Source organism: Periplaneta americana, chromosome 15 (genome assembly GCF_040183065.1).
Source record: "Periplaneta americana isolate PAMFEO1 chromosome 15, P.americana_PAMFEO1_priV1, whole genome shotgun sequence".
Classification (NCBI taxonomy): domain Eukaryota; kingdom Metazoa; phylum Arthropoda; class Insecta; order Blattodea; family Blattidae; genus Periplaneta; species Periplaneta americana.
This window is the reverse complement of record NC_091131.1, coordinates 184,586,987-184,609,047: the sequence shown is the minus strand read 5'-3', so window position 1 is coordinate 184,609,047 and position 22,061 is coordinate 184,586,987. Positions and strand designations below refer to the sequence as shown.

At 34.3% G+C, this 22,061-nt stretch overlaps 1 protein-coding gene across 29 annotated transcripts in view; it reads left to right on the top strand.

The window, feature by feature from the left end:
* Positions 1–4,583: 4,583 nt before the first annotated feature.
* Positions 4,584–22,061, top strand: part of LOC138715576 (uncharacterized) — a 135,578-nt gene continuing 118,100 nt past the window's right edge. For 10 of the 29 annotated variants that reach the window (XR_011336484.1, XM_069848643.1, XM_069848640.1 and 7 more), the window contains exons 1-7: positions 4,593–5,696; positions 6,947–7,135; positions 8,647–8,755; positions 8,849–9,054; positions 9,380–9,591; positions 16,310–16,412; positions 21,363–21,485. The gene's annotated coding sequence lies outside the window, so the exon portion shown is untranslated. Of the gene's footprint in view, positions 5,697–6,165; positions 6,297–6,946; positions 7,136–8,646; positions 8,756–8,848; positions 9,055–9,379; positions 9,592–14,187; positions 14,363–16,309; positions 16,413–21,362; positions 21,486–22,061 lie in introns of those variants that run through there. The other 19 variants (XR_011336485.1, XR_011336483.1, XM_069848646.1 and 16 more) reach the window with 12 other exon arrangements.

The window sequence follows — 22,061 nt, the reverse complement described above, 5'->3', positions numbered from 1 at the left end:
TCTTCTGGTCTTCAACCCAAATATGCACACTCAAGGCATCATTACTGTGTATTTTATCGGTGTCCAAATCAAAGTCTCTCACAACATTTCGCAGATCTTGTTTATCTATCATGTGGATTCTCTCTACTTCATGTTTTGTAGCCACGTCATTGCGGATATCATCTAGTATGTGCTCAAAAGTCACTCCGTTTTTTATTTTTCCAGCTAGAATGCTTCTCTCTTCTTTTGAAAGTCGTAAATACTTGACTGACATGAAGTGGCCTGCATGACTATTGGTGTACTCTACATGGATTTCTTCCTCATTTGTTGTCACTTTAATACGAGCTGGACAACACTTGTCAATCTTCCGTGATTCTCTCCATCTGATCCTTTGTGCTCCGTTGGCGTTGCCTCTGCTTACTCCGGATCTGTGGCAAACATAGTAACTTATGTTCCCTTTCGATGATCGCTTCACAAATGATGCCATATCATCCTTCTCTTGTGCAGTCTTCCAAGCTTCAAATTCTGCACAACAAAAACAATAATGAAATAGAAGTACCTGAGTTACTAACTTACTTACAAATGGCTTTTAGAGAACCCGGAGGTTCATTGCCACCCTAATAGAAGTAAGTGAATGCTATAAAATCGTTGTTTATTATTTTCTTTTATATTAACACTCACCTTCATGGGAAATGAAAGTTAGTGACGAAGTTTCAATAGGGAAATCATGGCTGTTCTGCAGATGTTCGTGTAGGAATGTATATGTGAGGAAGCAGTCATCACAAAAAGGACAAAGAAGCTTGGGAACAGCATAGATAAGAGACTTAGCATGCTTGCGTTGTTTGTGTCGCCTCATAGTGCTTATGTCAAAAAATATTTGACTACAATCATCACATTGCACTGTTTTCGTTATTTTTACTGGTTTTTCTGCAGTTTCTTCGGACTATCCTGATGATGTGCACATGATTAAGTAAATCTTTTTCGGTTTTGAAGACAGTGTCACATCTGTAAAAACAATATTAGTACTGTATGTAGGTAATCATAAAATAAATCAATAAAGAAGCTATAGAGATATAGCTTAGTCTACTCATATGTTGTCCTAAAACCAGAGACAGACAAAACTCTAGAATTTTCAGACGCCAGTTCCTTTTTTCAAGAGCCACTGCATTTTACTTGCACATGCAATGAGAAAACCATTCGAGCTAAGATAAAGATACATTTACTTAAATATATTCAACAATATTATAATTAAGTAATAAAACACACTTCACGCTCGAACTTTCTAGGAACGCTTTTATTAACATTACATATTAGTCGTATCGACATAAAAGAAACAGTGGCGGCACCAGAACTTTCAAATTGGGAGGGCACTGGGGTGGGCAGACCAAAAATGTATGTGAAAAAATGCACATTACAGTCTATAAAAATTACTTATTCGCACGAAGACACAACAGTTTCAATCATATTGTACTATTTACATTGATAGATTTTGGATTTTCCACCCCTTTACGCCTATACGCTCGTTTGAGGTTTGTGTGATCAGAGTAAAAACAAAAAACAGACAAATCAATCTCATAATTGTATTACCAAAAAAATCCCAGGATATCAAATTGTACTTCGATTAGGGGACTTCAGATTTTCTTCCTACTCTCAGAACTTACCCCATGGGGTGTCCTGGTGAAGTAAACTTTTCCTTTCTTTCGTATCAAAGAACCTCTCTCTCCCATTCCCCCAGAACAGAAAAAAACTCTTTATCGGTCGTATCCCAGAACCAAATATTACTGCTTTTTAGTGATTGAGGGATGAAATCAAAGGAGGAGTGGTTTGTCCGAATTGTGTTTATTTCTTGGCTGTAAAAGTTATAAGTGTGAAAAATTTGGTAAATATTGGTCAAAATGTGTAAATTTGTATAGAGAACATAGATACATACAAGTAGATACTCACTGTACTTTTGACACGCATTTATAAGTTTCGCAATAAACTGTAAGAATGTGTGCCTGACTACGAAGTCCGACTGCTACAGGGCACTAAATAAAATTCATAACAAACTCGACTAATAATTTCGAAGCAAACAATTTAAGAGACTGCACTTGTCACTGGCGCTGAAGTGTAGGGTTGCAAAATAAACAGCTCAACCAGCAGAGAGACGATAAAAACTAATGTAATGCCTTAATTATAACGTTCTTTATATTAGAGTGAATCAAAGAGATGTAATCTTGTAAAGTTCATTATGGAGTCATTATTACATCGGTTGTAAAAAAATAATAAATTGTACTAAAAATAATGATTTTTTATTTAAATCAGATTTATTTGATTTAAATCGAATTTTTTTAAATTAAATTTTTGTTTATATAAATAATTTTAAATTATTCTCAGATTGGTGTATGCTTCAGTGTTTATGAAGTGCCTGGGATGAAAAATGAAAACTGTATATACATGCTGTGTTTTAACAATAATTTGAATTGGAATGTGATAGGCCTACATGACAACATATTTGAACCAGTTCTTCTGTCTTACAGCTGAATGCAACAGAAGGATCTGTTTGTAGAATAACAAAATTTGGCAACTTGTTTATCTAAGTCCTCTTTCTATTTCTCATTTGTTCGGATGACAAAGGGACTAAGTTTACTTCGCTTAATTTTCAGAGATAGTCCCTCAGTGGATAGTTGATCCGTAACGAATGATTTCTTTCGTTTTGATACTGAAGGTGCAACTATTGGATCTGTCTCTCAATTTTTATTTTCATTGTCAGATATTGGAGTAGGCCTATCCTAATTTTTCCTTGTTTATCTTTTATGCTATTACATTTTTCAATATGTAACTTCATTGTAGCAACTAATCCCTGCATTTACAAACCATGTGATTTGTATGTAGTTATCATGCCTTTTCCACTTGAAGTGGTAGAAAAAATTAATTATCTCCAAATTGGATCAAGTTTTCGTGGTCTGAATTCCCCATTTTAAGTTAACAGCAACGTTATTGCTACACTTTTACAAATAGAACAACTTAATACACTCAATAAAGTGACTCTTCTCTTAGCATAGCTAGTTACTACTAGATGTTAAACTCAAAAGTGACATAAAAGGAAGCTGGGGGGGGGGGATTTGAACAACAATGGACTACAAGCATTAGACAATTATAAGAAAGTGAACTGATTTTAATTATTTATCCATTAGGTATGTCATTGTTAGGGTTGCCAACCCTCTCGTATTTCCCGGGATATCTCGTATTTGCCCCCAATTTTTATGTCTCCCGATTCTCGTTTTTTCCTCTGCGAGCATTTTTCTCCTATATTTTTGCAAATGTAAAAATCTTTATTCTAAACATTTAATTTTCCCTTGAATGATGATTTATTGTATATGATAAATTAATTTTGTTTTCCAGAGATGCATTAAAATGTGAAGCCTTTGTAGAGGTAATGCTCGCCAGAAATTGGTTTTAGAGCTCACCTGTTTAAAATCAAACAATATTAATATTATAAATTTGTAAAAACTGGCTAGTTTCATTCTAAGTATACCAAGTACTAATGCTTATACAAAGAGGGTACTTAATCTGATGAACAATAATTGTACAGATATTGACAACAGGAGCACGACACATCTAATCAAATCAGAGCTGCAAACTGCAGTCGACTTCAACTATTACGCGAGACAAAATCTATCTCAAAATACTCTTAATTTAGGCCTAAATCTAGCTACCAATTGCATTAAATATTTTTTTTTACTGAACTGAATTATTTGTTAACTTTCTATGTGAAATTTTGTCGATTCCTTACTTTCCCGTATTTTCTTTTTAAAGAAGTTGGCAACCGTAGTCATTGTTAACAATAAATAGTGTGTAGGTCTATCTGTAAATGAGTAGCTACTTCAAAAATTAATATTGAACATAATTTAAAAAATAATAATTCACTGATAAAAATAATTCGATTTAAGTCAGTGATTTATGTAATAAAAATCAAGTGATTAAAATCATGATTTATATTGTTCCGTCCTGTGTTATATTATTGAAGCGATTACTACTATTTCGTGATGAACAATATATAGACTATAATAATTCATATAATATTTATTTTCATGTTGGGGGATTAAGAGTAGGCTCTAATTAATTTTGGGCTGGAGCCCACCAAGACCCTCCCGCTGGCGCCGCCGCCGAAAAAAAATCGTAGTCTAAAAATTTTAACACAATAAAACAAACTCAGGCGCCACTTAAAAATTTATCGACCTGACGCTGGGATTTGTCTACCCCTGCCTGAAATAATGTTGTAAAAACTTACGTTTCACAGGAATGAGTTGCCTGGTGAAACTTCCTAACATGCTTCTTGAGATTCGTGGCTGTTGTGAATTGCTTGTCACATGCTTCACACTTAAAGTCCCTCTTCCTTAGCTGAGACTGAACGCCATGTACATTTCTTTTGTGTTTCAATAAATTCGAATTTGTGGTGAACGCACGATCACAATATGCACATGTATACTTTCCTTCCATTATGTATAACAATAACGCGAAATACTGGTAACACCTGAGCGCCAAACACGTGTAAAGTACGTCGCCTGCTCGCTACACGACACGCTTTAATCCCGGTCAACTTCGGCAGTTTTCGTGTTGACTCGGATTGGTTCGGTGGATTCAGGAATCCGGCCTGGCTGTACATTGAATGGCTCGTGATCACCGCCGTCTGGATTGTGATATATTACAATCCAAAACAAAGGAAAGAATCACTGACACAATTCTGTAGTGAGTGAACGGCAAGACCAATGTGTCAGATTAAGTAATTTGTGCTACAGTGACATCTATGCACATTTGTGCGCAATTCTCTCTTTATATATTACAATCCAGACGGCGGTGCTCGTTATTTACGAGAACCTTTCGCGTGTAGTAGCAGAATTCACCACCAGAGCGTACCAGGTGCCAACCCGGTCCTACATGGCGCGCTAATGTGCTTCTACTTCGTTGTTAGTTGTTACATGACATTGCTGGAAGTTTATTTCCGAATACAACTTTACGCTCTCTATTAATTTATGCAAAAGTGTGAATAATGGAGAATTACGATGGAGTTTAACTCGATCGAAAAATGAACTACGCTGAAAGAAAGCGAGAATTCATGGCAAGAAAGCAGATCTTGTACAGAGGTTATGTTCCTAGACCTAAAGTTTTAAAGTATTACATTTACGTCATTGCTAAATTGAGGACTGGATTGAATTTAAATTCAGTGAAAATATTTCCTATTTAAAGTCTGATATGTAGGCCTATCACTTGGTAAAAAATTCTTGTTTCAGGCTGAAAGATTACGATGTAACCATCAAGCAACGTGACATCATTCCTAGTGAAGATGATAGCCCTACGTTCGAAATGGATTTGCCACATCCTTCTTTGTATCAGGATATTAATAGCGATACTGTACTTCCTGCCATATCTAACGACTGCATTAAGGTTTACTGTATTTGCAGCTGTGTGAAAAACGAGACTGTGATATGGGGATGAAAATGTATAATGAAAAATATTTATTGTGTGTTCGTATGGTATCAGTGAATACGTTTTCTTTTATCAAAAGCAGTATAGTAATATAGTTTATAATGTTGATGTGAAAGTGAAAGACTCTTTGACTAATGTGAATGTGCAGCAGGAATGGGACCAAGGTGCGCATTGCAAGTATGTATGCACAATATTATGTACTTTAATGGACTTCACAAAAACAAGAACAATGAAAACACAAGAAACATGTAGGTAACAGTAAGCTTCAGGCATTTAACAAAGTCAGATGTTAAAATAATTATAAGTAATTCAGAATATAGTATTAAACATGGAATATAAAATACTCAAATATAAAACAATATCACTACCAAACCTATATATTATATCATGCATGTGTAATTACTGCAAATAGTGAAAATACTACTATAGTCAAAATTAGCATTAGTATTGCTACTAGTATTAGTATTCAAGTCAGATGTTAAAATAATTATAATTCAGAAACTTCATTCAGTCAATAGAATTCACAATCTCGAATACAATATATACAAAGCAGACGCCATGTTGTCGGACCTGGACCGGGTTAGCCCCTGCTGCCATCTTTCGGGACACGATGACAAGAAGGTTCCCATTGAAACGTAATATTGTGCGTGTATTTTATATTGCGATTATAATATATATATATATATATATATATATATATATATATATATATATATATATATATATATATAATATATTCCGGGAATTGCGAGTTGTACGTGAAGTTACTATTTCCATCACATCACATAATACAACTCTTTGGTGCAATTATTGTTATTATCAGAACTACCGGTATTGTATGTTTCTAGGTAAGTAGAAATTTTGGAGCATTACATTACATTGCAATATTACAATAAATTAACGTATTAGAATGTTGTGTTGTATTAAGATTCACTGTTATTTAGTATGTATTAAGATATTATATTACATAGGCATACTTATATTCTAGAAAAATTAGTGAAATTTATAATTAGGCCTACAGATGATTCTGCTGAGGTAAGAGCATTATTTTAACTTTAAAACATTATCCATATAAAAATAAATTATATGATATAACAATTACATTTTTATCATAATATAAGGTATTATCCAGAGAAGCTACATCAAAGAAGGCATGTTTCACTGGCTTATGAGAGATATATATAGTGATAAACACGTGGTTTGTTAGTTTGCTGTTATAAAAAACTTCCAACTATCCATTAGAATATACAGGTATCAAATGACTTTTATGTTGAAAGTATTTATAGCTCCGAACTAAAACCATGTGTTATCATCTCACAGAAGTCAGTGGAACAAAGGAAAACAGTGTCTCCTATGGTGCAGTTATTTTGTAGAATTACGTAATATAATTTTACATAACCTTACAAATATTCAGTCTAATGAAAGTGAATAAAATCAAGGTTGAAGTTAGGTTAATTGTAGTTCATATTTTAAAATGCAATAATCACTTTATTTTAAGGTTATAACATGTCCAGAAGGAAAGAGTCTGAAGAACTTATAGGCCTACATCAAGAAAGAAAATACTTTCGTTACAGAGCAGCTTATAATAAGCAGTGGTTAATATGTACAGATAATTGAAGGCTGAAGCAGAATAGGAAGATATCTGTCAAACCAAAGCGGTTCTAATGGCAAGAATTGCAAATCTCTTGTAAGTAGGCCTACCTGTTTTTATAGATAATATTTGACAGGATCAGTACAGATCTTATTCCATGAGGATGCATCCATGATAGTGTGTTAAAAAATATTTACACATAATTTAACATACGAAGACTTTTCTGTAACCTAATCTAATGCAACTTCATTATAAACTAATGCATGTGGTTGAGTTTACATGCAACTGAATTTTGAAAAATTTTAAGCTTACTTAGAAATACAAGTCCCAAATAAAGTAAAGTCCCATCACTGATAACCTTTCGTATGTATAAAAATATTCTTGTTAGAAATTAAGTAAAAAAAAAAAAAAATATGTATTCAATAACGCAGAAGAATATTTTTATTATTGTCCCAAGTACTTCAATGTATTACCATAATCTTTAAGACTATAGGAATAATTAAAAAGGAGCATATTATATGTTTACTTGTTCCACATATTGTTACACCACAGGCATGTATGTATAAGAAGCATTAAATTGGACTCTCACTTTGAGAGGGGAACAGAGGTTAAGGGTGTTAGAGTGTAAGGTTCTTAGGAAAATATTTGGGACTAAGAGGGATGAAGTTACAGGAAAATGGAGAAAGTTACACAACGCACAACTGCAAGCATTATATTCTTCACCTAACATTATTAAATCCAAATGTTTGATGTGGGCAGGGTATGTAGCACGAATGAGTGAGTCCATAAATGCATATAGAGTTAGTTTGAAGACCTTTGGAGAGGCCGAGACGTAGATGGGAGGATAATATTTTGAGGGAGGTGGAATATGATGCTAGGGATGTTCAGGATAGGGACGAATGGTGGGCTTATGTGAGGACAGCAAAAACCTCTGGGTTCCTTAAAGGCCATTTGTAAGTAAATACTGTAAATAAAATATATAATCTCCATACTTTTATCACAGCATTCATAGAATGCAGTAGAAATAATTATTACCAAATCTGAAAAGAGGCATATATGCTGTCTACACCAGGGAAAAACAAGAAATATCCACAATCTATAACTGGCATGAGATAATTTTTCCAAGGAAGTCATTGCAAGATTTGTATATGATAGACCGAATCGAGATGGCAGTAACATTTCTTTTTTTTTAATTTTAATAAGTTAAAATACTGTAGACTTTACTCTTATAATTACTTCTTATTTACCACTACCGGTACTATTTTCATTCCTGTTCAGGAAAAAGAGTAACAGCCATGCTGGTACTGGGCCATGTAACAGGAAACTATGATACATACTTCATTTGAAGGATCACGTTCGTCATTAAGGACAATTTTGAAGGAAATGTGGTTTAAATTGAGAAAAGAGGGCAATCTCACATAAGTAAGAGAGAGTAAAAATATTAATTTTAAGAGAATATGTGAGAAATATGAAAAGTGAGGGTCCAAAGTCTGTTGTTTTTCTGGATGAAACGTGGATTTTTATGAATGGCAGGCTTTATTACAAGATTTTAAGATAGTAAAGGGAATAAATGTTGTAACATTATTAATTCCATGTATATTTCATAGACTGCAACACATTCATGGAGCAAACCAGTATCGTTGGTGGTAAGGTTCAAGGAGTTATGCATCGACCTGCTGTGGAAGGAAGACTGGTCATTGTACAAGCTGGAACCTGGTAATATAACTACAATACTATTAAACTATATATAGGGTAGTAACTTTTATTATGTGTTCTATCTAGAATCTAAGTATCTTGTCTCTTTTATAGATGCAGATTTAACTTTTTGCATCCAATTTGAAGACTGGCCAAGATTACTATGGTGCCATGAATACAATCCAGAAGTGGGTGGAAAGGTAGCTTATTGTTGGGTTAAAAAATTTAGGTCCTTCGATTATTGTTATGGATAATGCTTTCTACCACAATAAAGTTGTAGAATACAAACCCACAACAAAAGGAGACGAGATCAGTTAATGGTAAATATAATTTCTGTAGAATCTGAGTAATGAACTGTGATGTTAAATTGCATTATTTATGTTTAAATGTGAATTTTGTAGACATGACTGAGACAGGATGGGGTTACCATTGCCAGACAATGCAAACAGGAATAAACGACACTTGGAAAGGTGATTCTCTAAATGTAAGACGCAGGTCCCAAAAACTGAACTTGAGTTTTATACCAGAACAGTGAATATAGGAATATACCAGTTAAGAAAGTGCTAGACTTCTTCGTGACACAAAGATGTATTTGGAGAAGTGTATAAGTTATATTCCCTCATTTTAATATTACCGTCTTTCTAGCGCACCGGTCGAGAGGAGCTTCTCGTGTTTAAAACGAATAAAAACAAAACAAAGAAACTGAATGTCACAGTAGAGACTTTCAGTGTTAGGGAATATTTCGCTCCAAAAAGATATGTTGGACAAGATGATGGAATCACAGCCCCTCCATGAGAACGTTAATGTCAGGTTCGCAGCCCTGAAGGAATGGAGAATCAACTTAATGTACAAGATAGGTAAGCATATGAAGAGTCCACTGCAAGAATGATGAATGTCACTTTCTTGTCGAAAATGATCCAAGACTGTCAATGTATAGCTTAAGACATATAGACTGTACATAGAGAGTTATATGGAATTAACACTGATAGTTATTGTCCAGTAATGATCGGAAAATCACAGTTAAGCTTTGAGCACTAAGCATTTCAAACTTTCAATTGCTTCTCCTGAAAAATGTATTCCAAATGACATCCATCATTCTTGCAGTGGACTCTTCATATCTTAATTTACATGTACCGGTAAGTGCATTGATAAACTGGCAGAAATAAATGCAATGAAATCACTTTCACGATTGAATATCATGGGAATTTATGGGAGGGAATTACTTTAGTTACATAGAGTTCCGATTATCAGTGCAACTAGCATACATGGGCTTTGAAAACTTTGCAACAATTTTGTGCTTCACCTACTTTTTCAGGCACAAGCCGCTACTGCTGTATACACCCCATAATAATAATAATAATAATAATAATAATAATAATAATAATTAGGCTTTGTAATTCAGCTACCTATAAACTGGAATGAGGTTGTCTGATACAAAGTATATGTGACGTCACAGCGCAGGTACAGGTACGTTGGTATACAAAATAGTTACACATCCTCTCCTCTCTTCCTCTAGAACAGCGGTGACCAAAGTGAGTGTCCTGATTATATCGTGTAATCATAGACATTCAAACGGGTACGAGGAGTTTACTATACATTGCTGTGTGTTTCATTCACGTACTGAAGGCAAGTAGTAGCGGTATTATGTCGCTCTACAAACTCTGTCTCTACAAGCAATAAGAGGTGATATCGTAAAGAATGAAGAATGTTTTTCTTGTTCTTTCGGACAAAATGTAATAGCCTATTATGTTTACTTTGCTCAACGGTTCAATTAGGAGTATGTATATAGAAACATTAATTGCCACGCTGAATAATGTAGTATTATTTTTAATATTATTATTATTATTATTATTATTATTATTATTATTATTATTACTGACCACTAAATATGTGTTTCTACAATTCTTCTGTACGTGCATGAATATTGATATTTTTAGATCTTCTCTCTAGAAAGGTAAAATTATTAGGTTTTATCTCAATTTTGATCTTCTTAATTTTTAGATGAGGGTAACTGTTACAACTCTAAAAATTTCCTACTAGGACATAAATGCACATATAACAGTTTTAAAGTTATGCTATTTAGTTTTTTTTTTTTTCAATTGGAAAGTGTTATATTTTGCATTGTAACAGTTTTCCATTCTCAACTGTTGCTAAAAGCAATGTTCCATTTTGACTTGTAACACTTTCGCACTGAAAATATTCACGCTTCGGGTTTAGATTTTGCACACCTTGCAGTACTTACAATAATGGTAGCATAATGCTGCTTGCATTGTTTAAAATCAATGTTGTTATTAATTTTGTCTTCACCATCGACGTAGTATTGAAATATTAATCATCGTGCATATTCTTACACATTAGTATTTAATTCACTTTAATCTTTCATATTTTATATCCCTAAGAAAGTTCAATGTTGTATGTACGAGTATACTGCATATAAGAATAGTACAGAAACAGAGAAATTAAACTGCAAGAAATTTATAATAGAGATATAAAGAAGAGAAACATCAAGGGCTACAAAGACTAAAGATATTAAATCAGCAAAACAGGCTCCAAGCAAAGTTTTGTGCTACTCTGATCTTCAAGTAGTAGGCTACTTCTTTCATCTTTATATTATAAAAGAAAACTGTCCTGTTACAATCTCACAATATATGAATATGACCACCTCTGTGGTGAGGGTTTTCCTCAACTGTAAGCCAAATGCCAGGAAATTCGGGCCACAATGTCTCTGAATATCACCGGTCTCATTCATCATCGAAATCTTATCCATAACAAATCAGTAATACATGTACAGTCGCCATCTAGTTCACAACAATAGAACTAGTCTCAACAATAGTACACAGGCCTTCGGATTTCACCCAGAAGATTAACTCACGATGTGACCAAAGATGTTAAAGGGAGTATAAATAATGGCGGGGGAAAATATATATATAAATGACATCACAAACAGCCAGGGCCATTGTTATTTTTGACATGAGGGCTTGGCCAAAAGAGGTTCAAATCAGATTGACACATGTCTCTATAAATTTCTTACTTCTTTGCCAAACACAGTAACAAACCAGGTAATTTTGTTTTTAGACAACTGTGCTGGACAAAACAAGAACAAATTCATTGCCTCATTACTTTTGTACTGCGTAACTAACCTGAGTCATATAATGTCATAACTAGGGAAAGGAAGTTCATGCATTTGCATATTTGTTCTCTATCGTTGTGTGAATATGCTGAAAGATTATCTACATGAATCACAAATTTCTGAATACAATGATATTGCTTTTATTGTGCATAAAAGTGCATATTTTGCCTTTATTTATAAAAGCATCATATTTTAACATTTATGCAGGGAAACTCCATATTATGAATGTTTATTTGTCTTTCGCTCATTTTTTAAAGTGTGTAACCTCGTAAACAAGACTAATTTATGTTTATGAATTTTGAACTTAACGATGACGCCCTCATGGGAAGCCTCTCAATTTAGCAATTTGTATTCCTTTATTGCAGTCTGTAGCAGATTTCGATAGAACAATGTCCAGTTTAACATCAGTTCCAGGAAATGTAGGAGATACGTGAACGAGAAAACAGCAAATATTCTTTCCAAAACCCTGGCTATTATCAGCTTAAAGAAATTCAAGGTATAGCCTACTCGAAGGAAAAACACCCCAAAAACCAACTAAATTTCTATAGAACAGCTCCCAGATTTTGTGGAAACCCCTCTTACTTTTTGTGACGTAGAACGAAGTTTCTCGCGCTACAGAGCTATGCTGAGAGACAATAGGCGAAGAATGACAACAGAAAACATACGTCACTGCTTAGTTGTGAACTGTAAGAGCATAAATGGAGCATACAGCAATGAGGCAACCACTTCAAAATCCATAGACTAAACGTAAGTTGCCTATACCTTATTATTCTGTTAAAATAATCTCAGACTGATAATGCATATTTTGTAGCATATTTATCTATTTTTACGTCATAAATGCATACATATTTTTCACGTTTTCAGGGCATGAACTTCCTTTCTCTGGTCATAGCACAGAAATTTTTAATCACAGGTCATATCCAGAATGAGAATGACTCTGTGCATTCTACTATTGAACGGTGGGGGTGGGAAGAGTTCTTAAAGGAGGACCTATTATACTGCCAACGCAATAGGTAGATACCAGTACTGAAATTGGTCAAGAGAAAAGGCAATACCCTATGTACAAAATCAATGAACTAGATACACCAGACATCTTAGATTTGAAATACTTAACACAACAAATGGAAAATAATTTTTCCAGAAATGAAAATAGTGATAATGTAAACTGGTCTAAGTTGAAGACCGTCAAGGTCTGAAAACAGGATCTTTTCGCCATCTCTTTTAAGCACTCCTATGAACAAGGTGATTTAAAAAAAATAAGTATTCGACAAAAAAGGAAAGGCACGTCTTCTTTAGCAATACTAAAGCCAGCATTTTCTTCACCTCCAGGGATAGATGCGGAGGGGGGAGGGATGGGGGAATTTGATTGATGTTTGTAAAAGTGGTATCATTCCAAGTGTTCATGCTCAATTTTTATAAATTTTGAAAGTTTCCAATGGTGTTGAAGAAAATAGAGCTATATTTGACTAACAAATAAATACATGCTTTTTCTCACTACCGGTACAAGATGCAATTTATATATTATTATTATTGTTGTTTGTAGTCATCCTGGTTGGTGTACTTTATTTCTTTTCATTGTTGTAATAATCCTGATACCAACCAGTCTCATTTTGTTTCTAAATCTATATTTGACATGTTTTTCCATTGCATTATCTGAACTTATTACATAGTCATATTAGGAAAAACCTGTTGCAAATAATAAAATATTATGTAATACAGTTATATCTGAGAAGTTTTGTCTGGTTATTTTAATGCGAAAGTATTGCAACTAAAAAAAGTTACATAAAAATTACATAAAATAAATACCGACAAAATTAATATTTTTATAAACTTCATCATCATCATCCTTCACGAATTAGGCCTCTGTAGACCTGTTTCGGCCCCATCTAGCAGTCTTCTAAAAGGTCTTCGTGGTCGATGATGTCCTCTATGCTTATACTGCATATAATTTTTGGGATTCTTTAATTTTCCATTCTTCTTACATGATCTAGCCAACTGAATTTGTATCTGCTGATTTTTTCTTCTACTGACTCTACTTCTAATTGTTCTAAAATTTCTTCATTCCTTTTTCGGTCTAAAAGAGTAGGCCTATATCCTGCTGTCCTGAAAAATTTCATTTCCTTTGCTTTGATTCTGTTCATGTCTCTTTTCTTTAATGTCCAAATCTCGCTTCCGTATAAAAGGGAGAGTAATGCTAGTGTATTATATATTTTTATTCTTGTAGATTTTTGTAATAATTTAGCTTTTACTGTATTCTTTATTATTCCTAGAATTTGTGTAAATTTGGTAATTTTCTTGTTCACATCTTTTTCATTTTGATAAGATATTTCACAACCCATCCTCACCTTCTCGTGGTCCACCCTGTTTCTACCAACGAGGAAATGGCGACCGAGTCACAGCAGTATAACTGTTTCATCAAATGCAGAGGAAATGCTGCATTACAAGCATGTCCAGAGGCTAAAAGTAGCAGCCCCACTACTGGACTACCTAACAATAAGGCTAGTAACCTATCTTAGGGAAAATTACATTACTTTCAAGCCTCAAAAAAGCAGTATAAGGATTTAATAAACTTCTATAACAATAATGAATGTATATACCAATTTTCATTGCTGTGAGATGATTATCTGATTTACCACCTACAATGGAAAACTTTAGGAATATGTATTATATATCTTTCACGTGTTAAATATTACAGTACCTGGTTAACTAGTTTCAGAGTTCTGAAGATAGCCCATGACAGGCTGATACTAGTTAACCAGTACTGTAATGTTTAATACGCAAAAGATCATAATACATATTCCGAAGTGATATGGTGTTAAAAGTTGTGTAATCAAAATGGAAAACTTTAAATGGCTCTACTGAAAAATCTCTATTTTTGAGTTGTAACAGTCTCGTTCTGAGTCATCAAGTTATTTTCCAAGATGATATCATTAAAATCGACATACGCAGCAAATTAAATTGGTTAAGGCACTTGCCTGCCGATCTGGAGTTGCGCTCGGGCGCGGGTTCGATTCCCACTTGAGCTGATTACCTGGTTGGGGTTTTTCCGAGGTTTTCCCCAATCGTAAGGCAAATGTCAGTTAATCTATGTCGAATCCTCTGCCTCATCTCGCCAAATTCATCCATCACCATCACCAATTCCATCGACATTAAATTACCTCGTAGTTGATACAGCGTCGTTAAATAACCAAGTAAATACATATGCAGCAGATTAACTGATTTTCATTTAGTGTGCCAATTGACATGTTTAGATATTCAGACCAATATTGACAAACTGGTGAAAGCTAAAAGGTATCAGCATTCCTCTTCAGAACATGTGCACCACGAATAATAATATTATGTGACTGTCTCTATTATATTATTATAGGGAAGGCATTCTGGACTCTCAAGTTTATCATACTGGAGAGAACACTCGGCAAAAAACTCAGAATAGAAATATTGCAGACCTACGTAACTCTTGTACTGTTATATGGGTGTCAGACATGGTGTCTCACTGCTAAACTTCGTAACAGTCTCCAAATCTGCTGAGAAGGATACTAGGCTTATCACTGAGGGACAGAGTTCCAAACAAAGTGCTACAAAAGATGTCAGCAATTAAAGATCCAGCACTGCAAGCCACCAACACCAAATGGAAGTGGGGAGGCCATGTTGCAAGACTTAGAGATGAAAGATGGACGCAGAAAGTCACACTATGGGACCCCTGCATTGGCAAGAGATCACGCGGAAGACCAAGAAGAAGATCGGCCGACCTCTTCAGTGAACGTGTAGGAAGCCATTGGTCAAGCAGAGCAAGAAATAGAAAAGAATGGAAAAACCTAAGAAAACAAGTGAACAGCGACTAAAACCAGTGCGACAGAAACAAGCGAACAATATCAAAATACTGCAGAATGTGAACCAAGTGAACAATTTCAAGCATGTAAACACCTCTTATGGGGAGTAGCTCACAGCGTGAGACAAATAGAGCTCTCCCTCTATAGGAGGAGGCCTTTACCCTTAACAGGATATTTTTAGACTAATCATTTCATTTCATTTCAGTGTTCTATATTGCATTGTGTTACTTACGAACCTCCTTCAAATACGCCACTGGCGACGACATAGCCAGCGGTGAGTCAAAGTATTTCTCACCCCTACTTATGAGTTTCGCATCCCTGTACTAGACCCTTCAGATTCATCCACTTCATCTGATGAAGAACACATAATTTTATAAATTTATCGAATAACTGTTTTCAAACATTCCTTTTCTGGCATAGATGGACCTATAAAATTGGCTCACCTCCTTCTTGTTATTTACTTACTGTTATCTTATTTATTTTCTCATAGATATAGTGCTACAGTGCTGAAGGATCAATAATATCTATTAAAAAATATTGTAGACCTAGATGTGGCCAATGAGTATTGTAATTACTCTTATTAAATTTATAATATCAAATTCTGTATATTTTCAGAAACCTAATCTTGAACATCATACATCACATACCGGGACTTCACATGAAATAGTAGGTACCAGATAAGAGTGACCGGATATTGATCTCTGATGAATATAGTCAGGTATGACCAACATTTTAGAATGTGACTCAATTAAAGTTCTTAAAATATTGGCTAATGTTGTATTAAGTAGTGAAATAAGAATATTAAAATTACCAACGTAATTCCAAATATGAAATAAAAATGTCATGAAAATAATGTTCTTTGCCATTATACAGCAAGGTATGTTAAATATGTGTCCATTGTAAAATTCTTGCAAATCCAGTTTTCTTCCATTGCAGTATTTTCTCTCTTTCGTGTAGTCCTTCCCCGAGATGAATGATAAGAAAGATGATGGTTTGTTTTAGCCTCCCCAAAAATATATATAGACTGCTAAAATTTCTCTCATTTCAATTCCTTAGGATTTGTAAGAGGCTTCTCAAAATACACGCACGCACGCACACACACACACACACACACACACACACACACACGTGTTCTGCCCAAAAGCAGGCCTTTCACTGCAAACCCAGCATTCTCATATCTTTCCTATTCTCTGCCTTCTACTTAGTCTCTGCACATGATCCTTATACAGTGACACCTCATATATTTTTTTTATTTTAGTAGGTTATTTTACGACGCTTTATCAACAGCTTAGGTTATTTAGCGTCTGAATGAGATGAAGGTGATATTGCCGGTGAAATGAGTCCGGGGTCCAGCACCGAAAGTTACCCAGCATTTGCTCATATTGGGTTGAGGGAAAACCTCGGAAAAAACCTCAACCAAGTAACTTGCCCCGACCGGGAATCGAACCCAGGCCACCTGGTTTCGCAGCCAGACGCGCTGACCATTACTGCACAGGTGTGGACGACACCTCATATATTATTAAACTGACCTTTGAAATGACCTTAAAATTCAAAATATATCAATCAAAGTAAATTCATTATTAATATTTGAGGAGAAAAATTCGCTCTGGTGCCGGGGATCGATCCTGGGTCCTTGGTTCTATGTACCAAGTGCTCTAACCACTGAGCTATGCTGAATTCAATCCACAGCACCGGATCGAATTCTCCTCCTTCGATGTTTCCCTTTATGGCATGACTCCATGTTAGGCATATATGTTGACTAATATGTTCAATGTCAACTGCCATTATACTAGGAGCGTACTCATCTAAGTGACTTATATCGTCATTGTTTCTGCAAAAACTCCTATGTGCAAAATACACAATTTTTCAGTAGGAGGAAAAAACACATTTATTCATCATCATACGTAGGGGATTGTGAATTCTTACATTTTCGAAAGAAAGAAATATGATTACATATAGGAGATTTTATTATTTGCTCTATCACTATTTAAGTTATTTAATAGAAAAAAAAAATCTGAAAATCGATAAATATGTCACATAGGAGTTATTGCAGGAACAACGACGACATGTAGCCAGGGTTTGCCAGGTGATGAGTGATATTATGGTAACATGATACTGAAGTTATTCTTTTCTACCAAAGATTATAATAAATTCTTACACTACGAAATATGCAGTTTGTATCAAAATTTTATTTTTCACTAAGTAAACTCAACCTTAAACCAACAATTCTCTTTAAACCTCAGAACCTTTGATTAAACCAGTTTCATAATGCTGAAAAATTAGACAAGCTAAATGTACAAAATTGTGTTTGTTTTTGAGCAACATTAAACTGACACTGAGAATTTATTTTAACAATAACAATAAAATTAAAATTCAGTCATTCAACATTATTCATCTCGTATCTATATATAATCAGCTCATGACCTTTGTAATTCTATCAGAATAAATCACAATCTTAACTAATCATTTCAGCATGCAGACTTACGATGTGGATTCGTTTCAGCCTAGCAAAATCTTTAAGTGCCATGGCCGATCTTCAAAGGAAAAGGAAAACATCTTTTAGAATTTAAATAATTTCACCAAAATCCCACAATATGCACAAAAGAAAAACTCGGTGGGCTATAATTTAATTAGTTTTAGAGAAAAACACAAGTACAGTAGCCAGTTTACCTTCACATCATAGGTTGAGATATATGGTTCCCAAACACAAACACCAAGCCTTTCCGGTCTGAGCTGATGGCTCCAGCTCTAGTCAATTCAGAATGACTCAGTCTGCACCATCGAACTGGTGGCCAAAGGGTCATTGACACATGCGTGCAGAAACGAGAAAACATATAAGAATTTACCACATCGAAAATCCTTTTTTGAATGCACATGCTCTAAAATTATAAATAAACACCACTCATACATGTCATTATATCCTGCCGGATTACAAAGACAAATCATTCATACACATACCATTACAATATCAATATTTACAAAGCAGAGACTGATTGGATTGTTTTTTTTTTTTAAATGGCAGGTCTGCAGTTCTTAGCTAATCATGTACAACAGATGGCGAGGGATAAAGATTTTTGTTTGTCATGTAATTAAACGTTTTCGAAGTTACATGAAATTCTGTCCCAATCTTGTATGCATTGAAAGTAAATATGTCGGTAGCTACATTAACCTTTGTACTGTATCGTTTGCTACCCATTGCTTGTACTCCCACTCCCCTTTGCACTCCATATGTCTCGACATTGTGAATTTTCTCTCTTCATTCAATTGCACTTTGGAATTTTTTCAATTTAACAATCCATTGGGATTGTAGTCTGATTCGTTACAAATCATTTACACAATTGTGAACATTCTATTGCTTCGCATTCTCGAGTTACACTGCCAAGGCTACTACGGGACCTGCCAAATAGTGCCTAAACTTCCCCTCTACCGCAGTGAAGATAGATGATGTCACTCACTCCAACTCAATGATACGTTGGATACATTTATCCTTCTGTCGGTCACCATTTACTTTATTGGAACGTATCCTGTAGTTTAGAAATTATATGCACGACAAAACTGGCCTGAAAATGTATCGCCTGAATTTCTGGGATATTACCTAGTATTGAACAGAACTTATACACGTTAAAAAAATAAGAATGGCTTTACTATAAATTTTCTGGCTTAAACATATTGGAGATTTGGAAGTAGGCTCTATTAACATCCTTCCAGCCTGTTACTGACCAGAAGAAACTATTACACAAGGAATAGGGGTTGCCAATTTCAGCTCTAGAACAGATATTCAATTCAATATCATTAAATGATACAGTGAGTCTACTTGAGCTTAATATTCACAGAGTGAACCGTAAGTACTATCAATAATTTCAGGGAGTTGTTTGAGATATTTCAAACAAAACAGTTTAATACAATTTTGCTCATTTTTGCTTCCTTTCGAAGATAAAAATGATTTTATATGAAACATTTCATAGCATGTTTTGGGAAAGCCACTGATTTAATTCCCAATATACTACGTCATTTAAGAGAGCAATGAATTATGTTAATGAATGATTGAAAGAATTTTAGTTTTGTTCTGTAAATGTGCAGACATTTAATGCGGATAAATGTAAGATTGTTGTTGTTGCTTTATAATGCCAGACATTTGACAATAAGTCATTTGACCTCTTGCACTCCAATATTTTTCAAATATATTATCGTGGTCAGCAACTGAAGCACAGATTTTGAGGTGTTCCGAATCCATTTCTTGGTTAGAGTTGTACAATGGGCAGTTAGTGGACTGATATATTCCAATTCTATGCAGGTGTTTGGCCAAACAATCATGGCCTGTTGCAAATCTAAATGCAGCTACAGACGATTTTCGTGGTAAATCGGGAATTAACTGAAGATTATGATGCACAGAGTTCCATTTTTTTCCCTTGAGATTGTGTTATCAAATTTTGTTTGTTGAAGTCTAAGTATGTAGAAGTAATAAATCTTTTCACAAAGTAATATTTAGATTTAGTAACAGGTCTGTAAGTAGGAGTGCTGCCCTTCTTTGCTAAAGCATCCGCATTCTCATTTCCCAGGATTCCACAATGGTATGGTATCCTTGGAATACAATTCTTTTATTGAGTGATATTAATTGAGAGAGCATTATAGTTATTTCTACTGTTTGAGATGAAGGTGTGTGTTTAGAGACAATTGATAGAATAGCTGCTTTGGAGTCTGACAATATAACTACATTCTTAAATTTCTTGATGTGGCATAGAAGATTCCTGAGACTTTCACTTATTGCAATGATTTCTCCACCAAAACTTGTTGTTCCATAGCCAAGAGATCTATAAAGTGAGAAGAGACAGCACGTAACACCTGCACCGGCACCTTGTTCTCTGGAGATCAAGTATAAATGAAGCCAGTTTTGTGGAGGGTACCTAATATTAATTGTCTCTAAAGACAATTGTTTCAGTATTTCAGTGTTTACTTCTGATTTCAGTATTTCTTCTGTTAAATTTAGATTATATTCTATATTTAATAGAGTTAAAGTGTTTGGTTTAATTTGTAAGTTTTGTTTTAAATTCGGGATGTTGATTTTCTGTTTTAATTCTTGAACCATGGATATGAAACTTTTTTTGAGTTTTCAATCTACAGAGAGGACTGTATGAATGCCAATTGTTTCCTGGTAATCTGATAAGTTTTTCATATTGAATTAGTGCTTTTTCTTCTATTGTCATTTTGATGCTGTTAATATTAGTGAGGAATCTCATAGAATCTATTGGAGGTGTTTCGATTCCACCAGTAATGAGCCTGAGAGCTTGGTTTTGAACATATTTTATTTCGTTTATGAAAGTTGAAGTAATTAAAATTTCTCCGCAGTATGTCAGCACTGACTGTATAAACATTTTGTATGTAGTGTTTAAAGTTTTCCTAGAGCATCCCCATTTCTATCCTGCTAGATTGTAAAATTCTTTTGCTGAACGAGACCGAGAAATTAATGATATTACTTACGGTCCACTCTGTATAAGGAGAAATACAGAAAATTGATTTAAACAAGCAATGGAATATATGAGGCACTGCGTATAGTAGGGGTGAACTCAACAAGGAATCACGATTTCAAGTTTGCTCCTAATACAAAGTATCCACAACGCCTCATACTCTTTCCAGCATAATTATTACTGGTTTCTTTTTTTCTTCATAGCTGCCGAGTGGTGCATTGCAGTAATCTTATTCAAAGGAGAATCTCCTACAAAATATTCTGCACAACAGTCTTGCTGAGGAATACAAGAAGATTCTAAGACTGAGAAAAGTACCGGTATTGAAAGTAAGTAATACTTTAGTATACATAAGTTACATAAATCAAAATGTATGTTGCCGACAGACTTTTTATAATTGTTATAACACTGGATCTTCATATGACAAACATTTATTGAAATCAATTTTTAAACACATACTTCTTTACTTTGTAGAGAAGATATATTCATATCAGCTTTGGGACTGTAAGCTTTCCATTAAGAACTTTATTTTATTCTACTTCCACAAGGAAATACATATGTGTTATTATTATCTGCTTTATACCCACATTCCTTTTAGTACAAAATAATAAATTGACACACACATCAGTAGAGCCCGGATTTTATGTAATATGAAAATGAGAAATATGTACATAAATATGGAGCTAAAAATGGCAAAATATGTAATAAATAAAAAAATATGTAATTTAAAAATTAAACTTTATTACATGTATTTTTGCACACTAATGAAAAATTAGAGGTGCACATGTGATTCAACCTCAATTAATTATTTTTTGGTGGCGCAATTAATAAATAATTAAATATTTTTCCATAATTTTTGCTGTCATTGATCATCTCGTCAACAGCAGCCCGTACGTAGGAATAAT